The sequence below is a fragment of the Pseudorca crassidens genome, chromosome 15, assembly GCF_039906515.1.
Source record: "Pseudorca crassidens isolate mPseCra1 chromosome 15, mPseCra1.hap1, whole genome shotgun sequence".
NCBI lineage: Eukaryota > Metazoa > Chordata > Mammalia > Artiodactyla > Delphinidae > Pseudorca > Pseudorca crassidens.
This window is the reverse complement of record NC_090310.1, coordinates 73,866,035-73,882,281: the sequence shown is the minus strand read 5'-3', so window position 1 is coordinate 73,882,281 and position 16,247 is coordinate 73,866,035. Positions and strand designations below refer to the sequence as shown.

General features: G+C 45.3%; 1 long non-coding RNA gene and 1 pseudogene across 1 annotated transcript in view; both read right to left on the bottom strand.

Annotated features, from left to right (window-relative positions):
• Positions 1-9,626: 9,626 nt before the first annotated feature.
• LOC137206458 (SWI/SNF-related matrix-associated actin-dependent regulator of chromatin subfamily D member 1 pseudogene) lies at positions 9,627-11,059 on the bottom strand (annotated as a pseudogene).
• Positions 11,060-11,469: 410 nt separating this feature from the next.
• LOC137206456 (uncharacterized) overlaps positions 11,470-16,247 on the bottom strand; it is a 32,554-nt gene continuing 27,776 nt past the window's right edge. Inside the window, exons 2-4 of the long non-coding RNA XR_010934658.1 lie at positions 14,274-14,342; positions 11,962-12,042; positions 11,470-11,583 (exon numbers count right to left, since the gene is read on the bottom strand). This is a non-coding gene — a long non-coding RNA (uncharacterized lncRNA). The remainder of the gene's footprint in view (positions 11,584-11,961; positions 12,043-14,273; positions 14,343-16,247) is intronic.

Below are 16,247 nucleotides of genomic sequence, written 5' to 3'. Positions count from 1 at the left end.
TCTGTTGCCTGTGAGTGTAAAGACATGCCTGAAAGATGCCCACTAAAATATTAACAGTAGCTATATAGCGTGATTAGATTTCAGGGGATTTTACTTTCTTCCTTATAATTTTATATATTTAAAAATTTTATAGAGTGTGTTTAAATTTAAAAAACAAAACAAAACAAACTATTGCAAGCCAAACGGGAAAAGCAATGACAAAAACTGAGACTTAGTATCAGACAGGATTCAAATTCCAACTCCTCCATTCCCTAGCTGTGTGACTCAGAGAAAATTGCTTAACTTCTCTGCGCCTCAGTTTCCTCCTCTTTAAAAGCAGGGGTTGAGTGGACAGCTCTTGTTTTTGCCTGCCCAGCACCTTTCCCCTTGATCTCCCTTTGGGAATCATCCCACCTAATTCCTACCACAATCCATTCGATTTGTGCAAGAGTGGCGAGCTCAGGTACCCACGGGATTTGGTTTGGTGATGTAAATGAGGGAAGTGGGCTAGGTGTGAGGAAGGAACATGGGTAAAAGAAATATTTTACTTTCTTCTTTAATCCACTGTAAAAAACAAACAAACAAACAAACAAAACCAGTATTGCAAGATTTATGACAAATGGCTCTGATATGAGGCTTCAATGCTGAGACAACAGGACATGGTGGGGACTGTGGAGAAATGGAGAAACCATGCTCTATCCAAAGGGGACCCCCATCACAACGGTGAAGAAGTGCACCCATGTTGCTGGATTTCCAATTTGTCAAGAGAAGCCAGAAATCTGGATTTTAATGTGAAATCTCTCAATGTTTAATTTTTGGCAATGAATGCAAAAAAATTAAAAAATGTGATGTTGGCCCAAACGGTGCAGGCCATGATTCTGTCTGAGTGCCAGATCTGAGCCTGAGGGTCCATTGTATGATCTCCGGCCCAGTGGGAGAGACAGATGGGTGGATAGGTAGTTTTGACACAGCTTGATAAGTGTAATGATGGAAACACATGCTGTAATGGGGCAGAGAAGAGGAGTGGGGGTGGGGAGGCGGTCTTTGAGGAGGAGCTGGCACCCCATCTGAGTCCTACATGAAGGCTCAGCAGGCCAAGAGACTGGGGTTGGGCAGTCCAGGCAGAGGTAACAGTCCAGGGGAGTTCCATGCTAGAGAACCTAGCAGACTGGCAAAGCTCAGGTGTCAGATGGGGGTGGGGAGCAGGGGGAGAGAAGGCTGGGGAGGTGGACGGGGCCCAATGGAGAGTGACCTTGACCATATCATGTGTCTGTTCAACCATTTCTTAATTTTCCCACGTTGTAATTTCTGCTGTTCTTGATGGAAAACCAGAGGTTGTTTCCATGCCCCCAAACCAACCATTTCCTCTGATAAAAAGAAGCCCTTTCAGCTGTCAAAGTTGGCAAAACTCCTCTTTCTTCCCCCCCAACCCTCCCCAACCCCCCCCACCCCGCTCTGGCTCACCCTCACGTGCGTTTCACTCTCATCCCTGGAGTATCCAAGAAAATAAATACTTTTGACCTTTATCAGAACACCTTGGACTGGCCAGTATAAAAAGAAACAACTTGTACAGGAGGAAATGTTTCAATTCCTCCCAAATGGCTCTCTTTTCTCTAATGTCCAAAGCCAAATGCAGTTATGATTCTGAGACCACAGGGGTGGTGTGCAGGGCCCTGGGCTGCAGGTCATGAGTCCATTCTCATCCTGGTCCCACAGCCTGACTCCTCCAATAAGACCAGGCCACACATGCCCAACTGGAGCATAAGCAGGTATGTATTCGTTCTATGTGTCAACTTGACTAGGCTAAGGGATGCCCAGATAGCTGGCAAAACATGATTTCTGGGTGTGTCTGTGAGGGTGTCTCTGGAAAAGATTAGCATTCGAATCCATGGACTGAGTAAAGATGGCCGTCCCCTGCGTGGATGAGCATCCTCCAATCCATTGAGAGCTCAGTTAGAATAAAAAGGGGGAGGAAGAGTGAATCTGCTCTCTCTCCGGAGCTGGGACCTCCATCTTCTTCTGCCCTTGGACATTGGAACTCCGGGTTCTCAGATCTCTAGACTCAGACCAGATCTTAGATGTATACACATCTGTATCTATATCCCTATCTATCAATACACATGTATCTCCTGCTGGTTCTGTTTCTCTGCACAGCCTGAATACATTCATATACATGATAACATATTAAACAGCACGGGAAAGTTTACCATGAAAAGCAAACTCTCACCCCCAACTCCCTTGAGGCGACCTCTTTTAATCATTTTAATTTTCTGGTGATTACCTCCCTAATTATAAACAATAGCTAGATAATATTTACTGTCTGTAAAGTGTGCTTATAATCCCTGCTTTCTCCACCTGCTTGATATTTATATACTTATTTTTCGTTCTCATTTCTCTTCATAAATTCAATAAGCATAACCTCTATCTTATTTTATCCCATAGACCATATCTTTTGACACTCCACTTTCTAAGATGAAGGTATGAGCAGCGTTTCTTTTCTCTCGCTGTTTCTATTTTCCACTTCTGTTTTTAAAGCGTCATTTTATTTACTGTGGTAGACACTTCCAGAGTTCCCCTCTACTGGGGTCTCTCCTTCCAGACACATGGAGGATTATGTTTCCCCACCCCTTTGAGTTGGTGTTACCATGTGACTAATTCTGGCCAATGGGTTGGGGGAGGAAGTGACCTTTGCTACTTCTAGGCTTGGAGCATTTAATGGCTGGTGTGAGCTCCTCCCTCCCCCAACCCCCAGATGCAGATACCATGTTCTCCCACCTGCTGCCACACCTGGCAACATTCCATATGGAAGACCCTCTGTCAGCAACCCCGAACCCCGGCAATGTATAATCAACATGTAATATGAGGGAGACATAAATCTTTGTTGTTCTAAGCCTCTGAGTGTTTGGGGGTTATTTGTCACTGCAGCTTAAACATGCACTTCCTAACTGATGTAGTTAACATATTCTGTCCTGCAACTATTACAATCAAGAACTTTAATGTTTTGTCCATCCTTTAAATGAACAGATTACAAAAAAGATAAACTATTTCTGTCCTGGCAAGTCTGAAAATGTCCTTATTTGCTCTCACACTTGATTATGTTTGCCTGGGAATAGAATTCTAGGTGAAAAATCTCTTTTAGAATTTTCAAGATACTGCACTATTGGCATCTGGCTTTTGAATTCTGGTGAGAAATCTGATACTGGTCTGAGTCTTTTTCATTCTCAGATGATTTTTTTTTTTTTTGGCTGTGCTGCGTAGCTTGCAGGATCTCAGTTCCCCTACCAGGAATTGAAACCGGGCCATGGCAGTGAAAGCACTGAATCCTAACCACTAGACCACCAGGGAACTCCCTAGATGAATATTTTTTTAATCCAGGGAAAACTTAGAATGTTTAAACTGTATTGCATCTGACACAGTTTAGTTTTTTTCTCTCTCTTGGTCTTTTCCATCTCTGTCTTTTTGTTCTATGTTGGGAGAACTTTCTTCAACTTTAAATTTCAGCCATCTATTAAAGTTTACATTTTAGCAATAGTGTATGTTTGAGAAATTTTAACAATATTCATATCAGTATAACAAACAGAAAAAAATCATGAATCGTAAGTGTACAAATGGATGAATTATCACAAAGTGAACACTCGCAGATAAGGACACCCTAGTCAAGAAGTCGATTATTACCAACAAGTCGTTGTCCCCTTGTGCTCCTTCCCAATCACTACCCACCCCTTCTCTCCAAAGGCTACCCATTCTACTGTTCTAACCCTGTCAATTAGTTCCTCCTGTTTTTTGAAACAAATAAGTGGAATCATACAAGTCACTTATGATCTTGAAGCTCCAGCTTCCTCAGCTGTAAATTGGGAGTAAAAATATAACTAAAAGAACATGGCAGATTATAGGTGCTTAGGACATGTTTGTTTGTTTAATCTGTGTAGCTCATTGTACCTTAAATCACTTGCACAAGTGGTGGATTTCCAGCATAAAAAGAGGTTATATCACCAATGAACCAGAAAACCTATAGTCCTAGGATCTGATATGGGCAGAGTAGGAGGTGAAAAGCCACTAAGTAGGAAAGGAACATTTTCTTTTGACATGAATGAGAATTCCTCTTGATCCACATCCTTACCTGCATTTGGTATTGTCTGTGTTTTGGAGTTTGGCTGTTCTAAGAGGTGTGTAGTTTTAATTTGCATTTCCCTGATGACATGTGATGTGGAACGTATTTTCCTATGCATGGTTGCCATCGATTTGTCTTCTTTGGTGAGGTGTCTGTTAAGATCTTTGACTCACTTTTTTTAAAGGCTTTTTAAAAAATTATTTATTTAATTTATTTTTGGCTGCGTTGGGTCTTTGTTGCTGCGTGCGGGCTTTCTCTAGTTGCGTCGAGCGGGGGCTACTCTTCGTTGCGGTGTGCGGGCTTCTCATTGCGGTGGCTTCTCTTGGTGCGGAGCACAGGCTCTAGGCGCGCGGGTTTCAGTAGTTGTGGTGCACGGGCTCAGTAGTTGTGGCACACGGGCTTAGTTGCTCCGCGGCATGTGGCATCTTCCCAGACCCGTGCTCGAACCTATGTCCCCTGCATTGGCAGGTGGATTCTTAACCACTGTGCTACCAGGGAAGCCCATTGACTCACTTTTTAATTGGATTGTTTGTGTTCTTATTGGTGAGTTTTTGTATAGTTTGGATAACAGTCCTTTATCAGATGTGTCGTTTGCCAATATTTTCTCCCAGTCTGTAACTTTTCTTCTCATTATCCTCACATTGTCTTTTGCAGAGTAGAAGTTTTTAATTTTAATGAAGTCCAGTTTATTGATTATTTCTTTGAGGATCGTGACTTTGGTGTTGTATCTAAAAGTTATTAGCACACCCAAGGTTTGCTCCTATTATCTTGTAAGACAGTGGTCCCCAACTTTTTGGCACCAGGGACCGGTTTTGTGGAAGACAATTTTTCCGCAGATGGTGGAGGGGAGGATGGTTCAGGCGGTAATGAGAGCCAGCGATGGGGAGCGGCAGATGAAGCTTTGCTCCTTCGCAGCCACTCCCCTCGTGCTCTGCCACCCGGTTCCTAACAGGCCGTGGACCGGTTGGGGATCTCTGTTGTAGGAGTTTGGTGCATGTGTGGTTTTAATCTAACCTGTGGCTTTTGCCCCCATCCAGCTGGTTTCCAATAATGCCCTTGGCTAATTGTCTTTTTATTTTTTTCATATTTATTTATCTGGCTGCACTGGGTCTTGGTTGCAGCATGAGGAATCTTTTAGTTGCAGCATGTGGGATCTAGTTCCCTGAGCAGGGACCGAACCCGGGCCCCCTGCATCGGGAGCTTGGAGTCCTAGCCACTGGACCACCAGGGAAGTCTCTCATTGTCTTCTTACAGTCACGGCAATGTTAACATTCTATAACCTTCTCTTCTTTATCTTGCTAAGGAGGCAGTTTCAGCCCAGCTTTTAAAATCTCCAGGTACTTGTGCTCTCCAGATTACTTCCCTTTGCTTTACAAGTCTTCTTATCAGATTCAATTGAGACTTACACTTCCATAACCAAGATTTGTTTGATTCTGCACAGGCTTAGGAGCTGATGTCTTCTCTCAGAGGTGGAATTACATTTACCAAGCTCATGGGACTGATGTGGAAAATGGGAATGTCAATGTATTCGCTGATAACAAGAAATAGGATTAAGCATACTGCAATTTTCTCATCAGCCTAACCAGCACATTCTTTCCTGAAGGCAGATCTAGGTGAAAAGTAAAATTACATAAAATAAAGGAAAAGAAGATGGCTTGGTGAGCATTTGACAGTTCAGCCCTATTGACTGAGAGCCTGTTACATGTCAAGCATCGTGCTGGACACAAGGCTGGACCCCAGGCGGAGAACAGCCAATAAGAGAGATGGGGCTCTGTGTTCACAGATCCTAGGCTACACAAAGAAGTTAATGAAACGTCTAGGTTAAAAAAAAAAAAAGGAAAAAAAAAAACCCCCCAAACTGTGCAACGCAGCCTCTGCTTCCTCTCTGAAACTACTTAAATAACAGTACAGGGATTTTTCTTTATAAAATACAATGGCCTGGGTGGCGGGGGTGGGGAGGGATGAATTGGGAGCTTGGGATTGACGTATACACACTACTATACATAAAATAGATAACTAATAAGAACCTACTGTATAGCACAGGAAACTCTACTCAATACTCTGTAATGACTTATATGGGAAAAGAATCTAAAAAAGAGTGGATATATGTACATGTATAACTGATTCATTATGCCGTAGACCAGAAACAAACACAATGTTGTAAATCAACTACACTCCAATAAAAACTAATTAAAAATTTAAAAAATACAGCGCCCTAAGACAAAGGTCAGCAAGCTATGGTCCATGAACCAAATCTAGCCTGTTCCCTGTTTATGTACAGCCTATAAGGGAAGAATAGTTTTGCATTCTCGAATGGTTGGGAAAAAATAAAAAGCAGAATAATATTTTACGACACATGAAAACATTAGGAAATTCAGATTCCAGTGTTCATAAATAAAGTTTTGTTGGAACTTAACCATGTGTTCCAATGCATGTTCCACGTATTGTTAATGGCTTCTTTCATGCTACATTGACATAGTTGAGTAGTTGCAATGGAGACCATATGGTGTGCAAAGCCAAAAACACTTACTATCCGACCCTTTACAGAAAAGATTTGCCATCCCTTGCTCTAGAGCAGCTCTATTCCACAGAACTTTCTGCAGTGACAAGGAATGTCATGTACTGTCCAATATAGTTGCCAGCCACTAGCTCCATGTGGCTATTGAGTTCTTGAAATGTGGTTAGTGCGATTAAGGAATTGAAAGTTTGTTTTATTTTATTTTAATTAATTTAGATTTAAATAGCTGCAGGAGACCAGAGTCTGCTGTGTTGTATAGTGCAGCTGTAGAGAGTAACAGAAGCAGATCTGGATTAGGAAACACCAGGCACAGTGGATGATGGGGCATCATCCTGAAAGCGGAGGGATGAAGTGAAAGTTTGCATATGGAAGACTGAGATGCTCTGCCCAACCTCCTTCCCTCAGGCTTCTTTCACAACCTAGATTCCACATTGCTGGCATGGAGGAATGTACTCTCCTAAAGAGATGCTATAAGAGTCTTCTCTGGAGAATTTGACCAGCTCAGGAGGAAAACCCTAAGGATGCTGACAATGGGAGCTCCCTAATGGACAGTCACACCATAGTTAATAATTAGTCCTCCTCACGTGCATCCCGTGCCCAATCAGTTTCAGTCTAGGTCCCACCCTTCAATGTGAGCAGACAGCCAAGGATCATCATACGTTGGAGGAAAGATGCAATGAACAAAGAGATCAAATGGACAGACTTAAGCAAAGACCTATGGGAGAACATAATTTGTTAAATTTGGAGATCCATGAAGTTGGACGAGAAAAATGGTCTTTATCTTTAAGTTCAACTTAAATTCAGCATTTCCTTCACTTACGAACATAAGCAACAAACCAGAGTAGCATTAGCAGTTCCCGTGGCTTCACCAATAGAAAACATGTATTTTCCTATCACAATGGTCTTACCGAAGGCAACTCAAAATATCATTTCTGCTTATCATGACTTTGAAATTATGCTAGTTATTAGACATACCACTAAATCTTCTAATATAGAAGCACATATGTTACTATATGACAGATTTGTTTTTAAAATATTTTGATAACTGCATTTTGATATAAATGATTCCCTCTGTAATCTTCTGTATGGAAGTTTATTCATTGAAAAATATTAGGCTGAGAAGAGGTCCATGGGCCTCACCAGGCTGCAAAGGGGTCTGTGGCACAAGAAGGGTTAAGAATCCCTCTGTTGGGCTTCCCTGGTGGCGCAGTGGTTGAGAATCTGCCTGCCGATGCAGGGGACACGGGTTCGAGCCCTGGTCTGGGAAGATACCACATGCCGCGGAGCAACTAAGCCCGTGAGCCACAGCTACTGAGCCTGCGCGTCTGGAGCCTGTGATCCGCAACGGGAGAGGCCACAGCGGTGAGAGGCCCGCGTACCAAAAAAAAAAAACAAAACTGGGAGACATCGATAAGGGGGCAGTACAAGAAAAAATTTGGTCCATGAAGAAAACATAATAATTCAGTTAATAAAAAGGTTATGTTCAGGGACACTGTGTAGGAGTGCTGAGTCCCCTTCTCATGGTTCCAGCCCCAGGGACAGAGGTTGTCCAGTGTCACTGTGGGGAGAACCTTTCAAGGGAGGAGTGGGATAAGGACATAAGGGGAAGACGGGGAGAAAGTTCTGCTGTCCCCAGTGTGGAACAGGCAGGGATACGGGGCTGGAGGATGTGCTCACAGAAGCCTGAGGAGGGGGTGGGGAAGCAGGGGCTTTGTCAGTTCTGTGGGTTTAGAGCCCATGCTGAACGGGATTCCCGCTGTGCCCAGCTGTCTCCCACTCTGCTGTGTTGAGTCTGCGAGCCTGGGCTATGCTAACTCAGGGGTGATACAACCTGGAAGAAGAATTTGAGGCTGTCTTGGAAAGATGCAAAACCATGTCAGTTGCAAGGGGCCAAGATCACAAGGTCCTGCTGCTACCTGAGGGGTCTGAAGCTTTGAGGGCAGGGGCTGGGGAGTCACAGTCCTGTGAGGCAGGGAGAGAGAAGAGTCACAAACCCAACTCAGAGCTGTTCTCCAGCCCTATAGGTGCTTTCACTCCTCAGTGCCCTGGAAGTCACCAGCGGGTGTCAACTGGGAAGACAGGGACAGGAAGACAGGGATGGCCCGGGGCTTTTTCCTGTTTGATTTTAGGCCTGTTTCTCCGTGGAAGGATGGGGGCGGCAGGGCGGAATGAATGGATGAGTCACACCTCCAAGCAACAGCAGGAAGGAACAGCCTCTGCCGGCAATGACAGTATCCTAGGTGAGGGCCCTTGGGGCTCTGACAGGGAAAGGCAAGATTCCCCCACTCAAATGCCCTGGGTTAGGACAGGTAGGAGGGAATCCTAAAATGCAGCTACGGGGAGTGTGGTGAGAGGGAGCAATACTAAAAGAACAAACTCCAATACTGATGCGGACCCCCTACGAGGAAGTAAGAGAAGCACTGAGACAGCAGCCCAGTCCAGAGGGCTGCGGACTGACCTGGGGCTCAGTGGAGCCCAGAACCAGGATTCCTTTGGTGCTAGAGGGCAGCAAGTGAAGGGCGAGTATGCTCCAAACCTGTGGAGGGAAGGAAGGAAACTGGATTCTGTTATCAGGAAAGCCGAGATCAACTAGCTTATAGAGGGCCCCCAGGCTTAAGTCTTGGAGAAGGGGCTAAAACTCCCAACTCCTGGGTCTCTGAAGGGCAGGATCAGTGTAGCTGATCCCTTGAAGACCACTTGGCCTTAGGCCCAATCCATTCAATGCACTGATTACCACTACGGGTTCTCTCTCTAATCCTATCTAGAGGTCCTCTGCAGACCAGGGGAGGGTACAGGCACATGGGAACTTTGTGGGGCAAAGGGAAGCTGCGGGTAGGAAGGGATGGAGTGGGAGAAGAGGGTAACAGGTATCACGTGATATTCATTCTGGTGTTGTCCTAGAGCCAACAGCACCCCCTGGAAGGCCCCAAGCAAGACCAGGGAAGGTGCTATGAGGCAGGCAGCACAGGGCCCAAATAAAGAAATCGGTGCAGCTAAATCAGGGCTGGGGGAGAAGCCCTATGTATTTCGGATTCTCAGGGCTTGCTCTAATTCTTGTCATCTCTGCTGCACCTTGGAGTAGAAGTATTGGCACATGGCCTCCTGTGCCCAAGGCTGGAAGTAGAGCTCAGCTCAGCGCTCTTCCTCTGGGTTACCCACCACATCAGTCATGGTCTTGAGGTCCCAGCACTGGGACTGAGGCCAGTCATTGATGAAACCCTGAGGGTCTCTGGCAAAGCTCAGCATGAACTCTCGCTGGGTCTTCAGCTGATGGATAGTTTCTATTGTCTCATGGATCTTGCTGTCTAGAGTAGCAACCTCCTGCTGGCTGGCAGTAGACAACAGAAAAGAATTCATCTGGGTCTTCAAGGTATCATCTGCTTCCACATCAATGTCATAACAAGCTGTCTTTTCCTGATCATTCGGGTCAACACTAATGATATGATTAACGATGATGGGCTCTGGTGGCATAAGCAAGGCATGGAGCCGTTGCGGGATCTCTGAAAAACTTCATACGTTGAGACTCAAAGATCTGCTGGATGTACTTGTCACAGATGACAAACTCCCGCTCAGGTGGGTCCTGGAGCTTACGCGTCTTAATATATCACCACAGTGCTTGAATGGTCACTGGACGGGTCTGGGTGTGGGTGCCCAGCGGCCGAGCCAGAGGAGGGTCCAATTTAAACTGAGGAGGCTGGTAACCCAGCATCAGCAGGACAGTACACCGTACATTCACATCTTCTGGCCTCTTCACTTCGAAGCCATCTGTCTCCTGGGTAGTGGCGGTCCTATACCATTCTACCAGATGGTTGTCTGGCCCATACAGGTCCTTGTCCAGTTCGAGCACCAAGGACTTAAAAAAAGAAGAGAACTTCCTCTTTTGTTTGGTGGCATCATATTTGGACAAGGCTGACTTGATGGGATGTTTCAAGGCCTCCTGGATATCTAGCCATTTCCTCATGATAGTCTGGTCCAGTTTCCTTTCAAAAGCCAAGAGACCCGTATAGGCCTGGGATTCTGGTACCAGTTCACGAATACTTTGAGGTAGAATTTTGTCAGCCATCTTCTTTTTCTTTGCACTGTGGTTCCGATTCTGGACCGCCTTCTGTTGGACCTGCTGGATCTGCTGAGGAACAGGTCTCCTGCGGGACTGGTCCATCCCTGACTGGGCCAGGCCAGGTCGGACTGAAAGGCTCCCCTCAGAGCCAGGGGGTCCCATGGAAGGTCCCTGAGGTGTCGTTCGCCTGCCTGGTAGCATACCTGGTCTCGGATAGGCCGCTCCGGGCATCGGGGAGCGGTACAGCCCTTGACCCGGTGCCGGGCCCATTCGTACCGGTGGCCCCGGAGTCCCACCTGGGCCCAGGGCAGCCTCCGCGCCCACCCCTCCTGAGTCCTGAGGCTCCAGCGCTGCCGCTCGGAGCCACAGGCTGGAAACCTGCCCCGGCCTCCATCTTTCCCGGAGCCAGAACCCAAAAGTTCAGTTTTCTATTGTAAAAATTGTACGAGCAAGGGGACTTCCCTGGGGGTCCAGTGGTTAAGACTCTGCGCTTCCAATGTAGGGGGTGTGGGATTGATCCCTGGTCGGGGAACTAAGATCCCACATGCTGAGTGGTGAGGCCAAAAAAACCCATAGTACATGCACATCATAAACAAGTTAGAGAAGTACAAAGAGGACAGCAAAAATCACCTCCAACCTCACTACCTGTTTGGCGAACATTGTTTTAGACAGCACTTCATGCAGATATACATAAATATACATACACACCCATACAAACTTACATAAAGATAAATATATGTATTGGTATAAAGATATATACATAGTTTTAAACAAAAACAGGATCAAACTACACACTTACTATTTTATTTTTATTCTTTTACTAAGTAATACATTGCATTTATCTTCCATAGCAATAAGAATTGAGGCAGGTAATTGTCTTCACCATACCAGGAAGCTGAGACTTGTCCATGATCACACCTGTTGAGAGAGGAAGAAATCTCTTGGTCATCCCAGAACTACTTATTCTTCAAGGACCTCATGTCTGTGAGGGGGTAAACCCTGGAGTTCAGCTGAACTGGGAAGCTTTCACCCTCTCAGCTGCATTTACTTAAAAGCTTGTAACTTATGTAACTGGAAATCTTAGAGATTTCAGGGGATGCTAGCTCCGGTGCAGGTCCCATATGCTGAGTCCCAACAGAGATCTATTGCTGAAAAACTTCAACTCAACTGTCACACTTTGGAGGCAGGAATCTGGCGCATCCTGGGCCCCTTTCTTTATCTTGGTTCTGATTCTTCTGTGAAACAAACGGGAGCAAGGAGCCAGTTGTCTCCGTAACCCTCAGTGCAGCAACTCACCACTAGGTGTCTCCATGGCACCATGTGCTGTAGTCCGTGGATAGAGAGCCACGCCCACAAAGGTTGATTTCTTCATCCTGTCTGGCTTCCAGGAACGGGAGGAAAGTGAGAGAGGGTAGACTTCCTGAGCTTGGTCCCAGGGTTTATTTAATCTTAGGTTTATTTAATCTTCAGGATCCCAAAGCTCAGAATGGCTGCATCAGAGTCACCTAAGGAGCTGGCTGAAAGCAGGGATGCCAAGGTTTTGCTCCCAGAGTAGTGGATGTCAACCTTGCCTACCCATTAGAATCACCAGGGAAGCTTTTTTTTTTTTAACATCTTTATTGGAGTATAATTGCTTTACAAAGGTGACCAGGGAAGCTTTTAAAAAACAAAATGTTGGAGCGTGTTAGGGACTGAATGTTTATGTCCTCCCCAAATTCATATGTTGAAACCTTACTCCTCTCTCCCAACATGTGATGGTATTAAGAAGTGAGATTTGGGGAGGTAATTAGGATTAGATGCAATCATGAGGGTGAAGCTCTCATCAGTGGGATTAGTGCCCTTATGAGCCATGAGAGAGCTTGCTTCCTCTTTCTGCTTTCTGCCATGTGAGGATACAACTGAGAAGCCAAGAAGTCGGCAGTCTGCAACCCAGAAGAGGACTCTCACCAGAACCCGACCACACTGGCACCCTGATCTTGGACTTCCAAGAACTGTGAGCAATAAATTTCTGTTGTTTATAAGCCGCCTAGTGTATAGTATTTCTGTTATTAGCGCCCCAAACTGCTGCTGAGACAAGGGGCTCCAAGCTCCCCCATAGAAACACTGAGAAAACAAGCAGATACTGTCAGAATCAACTTTGTAAGAACTTTGGAAAACCATCAAGGTTTACAGCAACCAACTGAACGCTGAATAAAAAAAAAAAAAGGCAACTTAAGAATGGCTCAGGGGACTTCTCTGGTGGTTCAGTGGTTAAGAACCCGCCTACCAATGCAGGGAACATGGGTTTGAGCCCTGGTCCAGGAAGATCCCACATGCCGCAGAGCAACTAAGCCCGTGCGCCACAACTGCTGAGCCCACGTGCCACAACTGTTGAGCCTGCGTGCCTAGAGCCCGTGCACCGCAGAAAGAGAAGCCACCGCAATGAGAAGCCCACGCACCACTACGAAGAGTAGCTCCGATGCAGCAATGAAAACCCAACACAGCCAAAAATAAATAAATTAATTAATTAAAAACAAAACAAAACAAAAAAAGATGGCTCAGTGCAAGCAGGGAGTATGGGCTAAAGCAGAGCTGCAAACAGCCTCCACAACACAGAGCCCATCTGCAAAGCCTGAGAGGTATGTTTTGTTTTAAGTTCCAGGTGTGCCAAGAAATCTCTGTCAAGGTACTAGTTGAACATGAGCTGAAGGAACAGATTTCAGCGACTACATACGACGTGAAATACAGCCTATGTAAAATAGTTTGGGAAAAATCACTAAGCAAATGGATGACTGCAGCCTTCATCAATCTAGATCAGCAACCCCTGGGGAAGGGGGAGAATCTGATTTTCAGTTACCATATTACAATATTCAAATGCCCAATCTCAGAAAAAAACAATCACAAAGCATCCAAAGAAACAGGGAAGTATGGTCCAGTCAAAGAAACAAAATTAATTGACAGAAACTATCCCTGAGAATGCCCTGACGTTGAACAGATGAGTCAAAGACTTGAAACCAACTGCCTTAAAAATGCTCAAAGGACTGAAGGAAACCATGGACAAAGAACTAACAGAACTCAGAAAAACAATGTATGAACAAAATGTGAATATCAATATTCTATCAAAAGAGACATGGAGAATTCCCTTGCCGTCCAGTTGTTAAGACTCCATGCTTTCACTGCTGTGGGCTGGGGTTCGATCCCTGGCTGGGGAACTAAGATCCCACAAGCTGCGTGGTGTGGCCAAAAAAGAGAGAGAGAGAGATGTGATAAAAAAGGAACTAAATAACTGTGCTCCGCAACGGGAGAGGCCACAGCAGTGAGAGGCCCGCGTACCGCCAAAAAAAAAAAAAAAAAAGTTATATGTGTGTCAAGCAATAAGAGAATTAAAGTGAGACAAGAGGATAGCGGGGGATGAGAGCAGCTATTTTGGATGGAGTGGTCATAGTGACATTTGAGAAGTGGCCTGGAAGAAATGAGGGAGTGAGCTTGGTGCTAGAGAATGTCTGGAGAAGTGCTGTCAGTTGAACAGAAATCTATGAAATCTTGGTTTAAGGATAATAGTCACAGCCTCCCATCAGCCAGTTTCTTTCTTTTGTTTTGGGTGCGTCTCTTAGCTGAGTCTTACTTACCTCTGCTTTCCACCAGCCATGTGGATTTCAGGCAAGCCACATCATCCCTAAGAGTCATAGTGTCTTCATCTGTAAAATACACATCATAACCATAATCATACCCACCTCACTGTAGGGTTGCCGAGATAGGGAAGCACAGTGCAGTGCTTAACAGCATGGCCACTGCAGCCAAACAACCTGCGTTTGGAGTCTGCCTATATAACCAGACTATGTATAGCTATATAACCATGGGCAAATTACTTAGCCTCTCTGGGCTTTTGGTTTGTGTGGTGGGCACATTGACTCCCCCCAACATATCCACATCCTAATCCCAAATGTGTGAATATGCCAAGTTATATGGCAAAAGGGAATTAGGTTGAAGATGGAATTCAGGTTGCTAATCAGCTGGCTTTCAGATAGTGAGAATAATCTGTGTTTTCCAGGTGAGCCCAGTTTAATCACAAGGGCCCTTAAAATTGGAAGAAGGAGGCAGAAGAGAAGGTGCAGAGGGATGTGACCACAGAAGAACTGTCAGAATGATGTGATGTGAGAAGGACTTGGCTCATCGATGCTGGCTTTGTAGCTGAAGGAGGCCACAAGCCAAGGAATGCGGGGGGTCCCTAAAACCTGGAAAAATCAAGGAAATGGGTTTCCCCCTGGACTGAGAGAGAGGAATGCAGCCCTGCTGATACCTTGATTTTTAGTAAGGTCTGTGTAGGACTTCTAACCTTCAGAACTGTAAGATAATACATTTGTATTGCTTAAGCCCCTAAGTTTGTGGTAATTTGATATAGCAGCAATAGGAAACTAATACACCTTGTCATCTGGAAATCAACAAAATAATAGTATCTGCCTCATAGGTTTGTTGGGAGAGTTACGTGAATTCACAGCAGTGCCAGGAATATCACAAATTCTTGTGGTAGGTGGAATAACGAATGGCCCACTGAGGATGTCTGCATTCTAATCCCCAGAACCTGTGAATGTTACCTTCCCCCCGACCCTGCACGGAAAGCAGGATCTTAGTTCTCCGACCAGGCATTAAACCAGTTCCCCTGCAGGAGAAGCACCGAGCCCTAGCCACTGGACCTCCAGGGAAGTCCCTGTGAATGTTACCTTACGTGGCAAAAGGGACTTTGCACATGTGAGTAAATTAAGGATCTTGAGATGGGGAGATTAGTCTGGATTTTCCAGGTGGGCTCAATGTAAGCACAAGGGGCTTGCAAGTGAAAGAGGGAGGGAAGAGGCTTAGAGTCTGAAAAGGAGATGTGACAATGAAAGCAGAGGGCAGAGAGACAGAGAGATTTGAAGATGCTGTGCTGCTGGGTTTGAAGATGGAGGAAGGGGCTCGGATCCCAGGAATGTGGGCAGCCTTTAGAAGTTGGGAAAGGTAAGGAAAGGGATTCTCCCCTGAATTCTCCAAAATGAGCATATTTTAGGACTTCTAACCTCCAGGACACTAAGGGAATACCTTTGTGTTTCAAGTGTTAAGTTTGTGTTAATTTGTTACAACAGTGATAGGAAACTGACACAGTTCTCAATAAATGTTAGCTCTTTCCATGAGGTATGGCCTTTGGTATTCTGTCAGACATGTGGTTAGTGTGCTCAACAAATCCCAACCACCTCCTTGCTTTTGCTTTCATTTCTGCCAGGAATGTAGGTGAGATTTCTGGAAGTAAAGCAGCCATCTTGTGACTATGAGGGTGAGAGCCACCTGCTAAGGATAACAGAGCAGGAAGATAGAAGGAACTTCAGTCCTTAATGGTTTCTTTGAGCCTCTGTACCAGCCTGGACTGCCTACCTCTAGCCTTCTTGTTACATGAGAAAAAGAAAGCTTTATGTGGGCAGATTCCTGTTACATGCAAATCCATGCAATCCTAACTGACAAGTTCTCCAAGAAAAGTGTCTCCTCTGCCTTGCAATCCTTACATGTGGCCTTAATAAGCATCTGTGGTGGCCCAAAAATAAACCTGGGTGGGGAGGAGGGATTGGCCATGG